The following is a 6,000-nucleotide window of genomic DNA, read 5'->3' as shown; positions in this document are numbered from 1 at the left end:
TGGTGAACAACAACTGGTGCAACAGTGCGAACGTTGTTCCTCTCACACGCTCCTGCACACCAAATCTGGAACTACTGTCCATCATGTGTCGTCCTTTTTATCTACCTCGGGAATTTACATCGGTCATTGTAAGTGTCGTTTATATTCCACCACAAGCGGACACGGTCACCGCCTTATGCGAGCTGCATGAGGCACTCACACAGCACCAGACACAACACCGGGACGCTGCGCTTATTGTGACGGGGGACTTTAATAGCGCCAACCTCAAACGCGCAGCGCCGAACTTTTATCAACACATCACCTGCCCCACCAGGGGTGAAAGGACACTGGACCACTGCTACACTACGGTCAAGGACGGCTACAAGGCACAATCCCGCCCCCCGTTTGGCAAATCTGATCACGCCGCCATCTTCCTCATGCCAAAATACAAAGAAAGGCTGAAACAGGAAGTTCCGGTTCAGAGGAAGGTCGCGCGCTGGACGGATCAATCGGTGGCCGCGTTACAGGACGCACTCGATGACGCAGACTGGGGCATGTTCAGAAACAGCTCCGATGATGACGTCAACGTGTTTACGGAAGCGGTTGTGGGATTCATCGGGAAACTAGCGGATGATACCGTGGAGACAAAGACTATCACAACGTTTCCCAACCAGAAGCCGTGGGCGGATAAAACCATCCGCGACGCTCTGAGATCCCGCACCGCTGCCTACAACACGGGACTCATGACGGGGGACATGGACCCGTACAAAGCCGCGTCATATAATGTGCGGAGGGCGGTGAAAGAGGCGAAGCAGCGCTACGGGAGGAAACTAGAGTCACAACTCCAACAGAGTGACTCTAGGAGCCTGTGGCGGGGACTAAGGACAATAACGGACTATAAAACACCAACAACCGGTATGACGAACGCGGCCGTGACTTTGGCAGACGAGCTGAACACTTTCTATGCTCGCTTTGAGGCTGCAGCTAAGGTCTCCAACAATGCTAGTGTTAGCGGCGCTAACGGCTGCAGACAGGAAGATACTGCCAGCACCGGAAACGTGCTCGTCATCTCCGAGCATGAAGTAAGGAGAGCCTTCAAGAGAGTAAACACCAGGAAAGCAGCAGGACCAGACGGCATCCCAGGTCGTATCCTAAGAGACTGCGCATACCAGCTAGCTCCTGTGTTCACTGAGATATTCAACATCTCTTTATCTCAGTCGGTGATCCCCACATGCTTCAAAGAGTCCATCATTGTTCCTGTCCCGAAGAAACCCCACCCTGCTTCTCTCAATGACTATCGCCCTGTAGCCCTCACCTCAGTAGTGATGAAGTGCTTTGAACGCCTGGTCAGAGACTTCATCATTTCTTCACTACCAGACACACTGGACCCACTACAGTTCGCTTACCGTCCAAATCGTTCCACAGACGATGCCATCTCTCATCTCCTCCACACATCACTCACTCACTTGGACACTAGAAGGGGGAATTATGTTAAAATGCTCTTCATAGACTACAGCTCTGCATTTAATACCATAATTCCCTCCACACTCACCACCAAGCTGGAGCATCTGGGACTCAGCTCATCTATGTGTCAGTGGATCTCCAACTTCCTAACTGGCAGACCACAGGCAGTAAGGATGGGCGGACATGTCTCAGCCTCCACCACTCTCAGCACTGGAGCCCCCCAGGGGTGTGTTCTGAGCCCCCTGCTGTACTCTTTGTACACATATCTGTGTGGCCACTACCAGCTCCACCACCATCATCAAGTTTGCTGACGACACCGTCGTGGTGGGCCTGATCTCTGATAACAACGAGACGGCCTACGTGAAGGAGATTAGGAATCTGGAGAACTGGTGCCAGAGGAACAACCTCCTTCTAAACGTCAGTAAGACAAAGGAGCTGATAGTGGACTTCAGCACTAAGCAGGAGAGGAACTACCAGACCCCCGTCATCAACGAGTGCCCAGTGGAGAGAGTGGACAGCTTCAAATACCTCGGAGTTCACATCACGCAGGACCTGTCATGGTCCTGTCACATCAACACCGTGGTGAAAAAGGCCCGACAGCGTCTCTACCACCTCAGACGCTTGAGAGACTTCCAACTGCCCTCCAAGGTGCTCAGGAACTTTTACTCGTGCACCATAGAGAGCATCCTGGCGGGAAACATCTTAACCTGGTTCGGGAACAGCACCATGCAGGACAGACGAGCTCTACAGAGGGTTGTGCGGTCAGCTGAGCGCACCATCCGCTCCGAGCTCCCTGACCTGCACTCAATCTACAGCAGGCGGTGCTGGACCAAGGCCAGGAAGATCGTGAAGGACCTCAGCCATCCCAACAACAGACTGTTCTCTCTGTTGAGGTCAGGAAAGCGATTCCGCTCCCTGAAGACCAACACAGAGAGACTGAGGAGGAGCTTCTTCCCGCAGGCGATACGGTCTCTCAATCACACCACCACACAGTACTGACCCACACATATGGTTCTTACACACACACTGGACTTTCTGGACATTGTTTTTGCACAACACTGGTCACTATATTCTTCATTTCCAGTTAATACTTGTACAGCTGCTGTTATTGTGTATATATTTATTTATATTTAGATTTCTTCATACATTCTTATATAGTTCTATATTGTGTATTGTGTATTTTGTTGTACAGTTATTTTATTTTCAACTTTAATTTATATATTTTATCTTATTCTTCCCAGTTAAATTTACCCTTCATTCTAATTTGTGTTGTACAGTTATTTCATTTTTAACCTTAATTTATATTTTATTCCTTCCTAGTTAAATTTACCCTTTTTAATTTTTCATATTTATTTCCTATCTTATTCATAGCCTTTCCTTTTTTGTTTTCTTTAGGTCACGAGCAGTTGTCCAAGCATTTCACTACATATCGTACTGTGTATGACTGTGTACGTGACAAATAAAATTTGAATTTGAATTTTGAATTTGATGTCTTGCTGCTGAGAGAGGGATTGGAGGAGGGGGGTGTCATGGTGTCAGGAAGGGGGGGAAGCGAGGGAGGCAGGAGAGTGGGGAGAGGACTCTGTAGTGAAGGTGAGGGTGAGGGTGGGGGGGTTGTGGGCTGGTCAAACCTGTTGAAGAAGTTGTTGAGTTCGTTTGCCTTCTCCACAGTCCCCCCCACTGTGCTTATCTTGGTGTTGTGGCCTGTGATGGTTTTCACACCATTCCAGACCTCCCTCATATTGTTCCTCTCCAACTTCTGCTCCACCTTCCTCCTGTAGGTGTCCTTTGCTTCCCTCAGGCAGCGTTTCATTAAATTAAATTAAATTAAATTTCATTAAATTAAACACAGGACGTAGCACTAAAAGCAAGGCAGACGAGACAAGGACTCACAAAATAAGATAGAAGTAACCTAACAGACACTTGACAGAGAAAACTCTAGGAAGGCTAGATTGACCACATAATTACATTTTAAAAATCAATATATATACAAAACAAACTATAAAATGATAATATTAAAAATGACAATCTTAATCTTAATCTTGTCACACAGTGTACTGACCACACCCTGATTTTAGAGTCCTACGTCACCGCACGTGTTTGATATGGTTTTAGGATTTCAGTTAAGAGCAAAAATAGTCATGAGAGTCTGAAACTATCCAACTCCAACTTCTCTGCTCCATGTCAAGTTCACCTTTAAGGAAATCTGAATTCTCAGCACACAGACTGACAAATTCACACACAGATAAGTAAATAAAATAAATAAGCGGTGACAGGCAGGGAGACATATGTGCGCAGACAGACACTTTGTCAGACCTGAGCTCAGCCCTGTGATCGTTTCTCTGCTTTCTCCCTCTATTCTTGTTTTCCTGTCAGTCATCCCGCACTCACATTACTCACTGTGTGAGAATGTGATGTTTAAATTGCTATATATTTTCCCCTTGGCAACACCAATCTGTCACAGGCATGATTTACAACAGCACAAGCATGCAGTTCTAACTGTGTGTGTTTTTGTCGTGTGAGCTGCTGTTGTGTCAGATATAATTGTTACGAAACAAAAATATTGTGTTACTCCATGTTACATTACTTCATACTGTGTATGAACTTGTAGTATTGTTTGTCATGCTTGCGGTGAGGGAATTTTATCTTTTCTTTTATTGTCTTTTATTTTATCTCACCAAAGATAAGGCATACCTCTGAATTTCAACTTTTCAACTAGGTTGCTGTGTTTACTGTTTTGTTGTAGCATTTGATTTTTGCTGTGCATGACGGGCTTTTTATTGATGAGTTTCCACACTGCTAACTATCTGCTCTTCACTGTTTTTCTAAACAATGCAGAAATATTTGACAGGCATGAATGTGTTGTTTTTTTCTACCTCTAGTTCATTTTAAATATACGTCTTTGCTGGGCATTTAACTCAGGAAGAGGTTTTTTAAATTTTATTTTAACAACATAGTTTAAAGAGAAAAACAAATCAAAATACAACAGCACAAACACAAACAAGAGCAGCACATGGATCCACATGTTTTTGAAAGTGCTCAGTTATTACATGCACTGCATGGCGCCTCCATAGGACTGTGCTGGAGGCTTAGCTCTGCTTGCTTATGACAGATAGCATGATTAGTGTTTGATTAAAGTGTGAGAATTGTTATTTCAGTTAGCTTTCATACACACTGAGTGTCATTGTAAGTAAGAGGAAGGATAGCAGTGACATTCATCAGGGACATCTTTTTTTTCCCTGCTGGAGCGTACAAAAGAAGAAAAAATAAGTAGAGATCAGTGAGAACATGAGTCCCAGTCAGACTATAATTGTGTCCTAAAGGGTTAAAAAGGGATGGATCAGTGTTTTACAATATAATAGTCAATGTAATTTCAAAAAGAGAAATAGTAATCTTGAACATCAAGACCTTCTTGACACCAGGAGTGAAATTTTCCAGTTAATGTAAATTTAAACATGGTTTCAACTCATATTCTTCATGTTTAAAAGGCAGGTGGGATATTTTCCCTAGTGACCCACGGTTTCCAGATTGGTGTCAACTGGCCTCTAGTCCTGTGTGATTGGGGCCTAATCAAGTTTGTCAGAGTCAACTGATAGCTTAGCACACTGCTCTGTCTTCCAGATATTGTCACTCATAGCTCCAAACACAATGAAACAATGGCGGCAGCTGAAACATTCAAAATATGGCATTCACTATAAACATCAATGTGTGGTGCAATGATGCCGTCTACCTTTTTCACATCAAACCAACATTTTCCCTTTTTCGTAGGTTGCTACACTAAGAAAAGAGTTTTTAGTGTGTAACCTAACCAGCTCATGAACACAATATAACAAAGGTGTGAACAATCTTCTCCTGGCTGACAAACCTGTTATTCATACCCCCACCATCTTGCCCTACCATGGCTGGTATGCCAAAGATTCAGTGCCAGAAGACTCGCGAATAATGGTGAGATGCAGAAGGCATCTGACAAAACACCATTACTTGACACCCTGTGGTGAGAACACATTGTTACAGTCATAACATGCAGTCTGGTAGGAAATTTCTCTAATTTCACGTCCCATGTTACCACTGGTGATGTGGCACAACTTCTGAATCACTGAGTACCTGAACGCATCATTACACTTGGTCTCTGTGAGGTTAGTCAGAGAAACCCATGATGACTGTGTAATCAGGCAGCTTGATTTTAAATTAGCTCATTTAAAGTTTGGATTCATGTTTTTTCCTCTCCTCACTTATAAATTTGAAAGGCAGAGACTGAAGGAGGAAAAGAGGAGTGGAAGGAAAGTAAATAAAGAAAGAGGAGAGAGGGTTTTCATCCCCGGAGGAGCTAAAAAGTAAAAGAAGAAAGGGAGAGCAGAGGGAGAGAAGCCCTCCAGCCAAAAGAAATAAATCAACCTGACACACCTGTTTGTCTTTCTGTCCGTGTGAAATAAGAAATAAGAAAAACAACTGAACTGAATATTTTAAATGTTGCAAATCTTGAATTACTGGGAAAGCACATAAAGAGCAGTCTATAGGTTGTATTTGTTGCTTAAAGCATCTTAGTATCTTTTCCCT

Source organism: Diplotaxodon limnothrissa, linkage group LG17 (genome assembly GCF_057381915.1).
Source record: "Diplotaxodon limnothrissa isolate DT_005_m linkage group LG17, D_limnothrissa_male_GT1.1, whole genome shotgun sequence".
NCBI classification, from domain to species: domain Eukaryota; kingdom Metazoa; phylum Chordata; class Actinopteri; order Cichliformes; family Cichlidae; genus Diplotaxodon; species Diplotaxodon limnothrissa.
Note: the sequence above shows the minus strand (reverse complement) of the source record.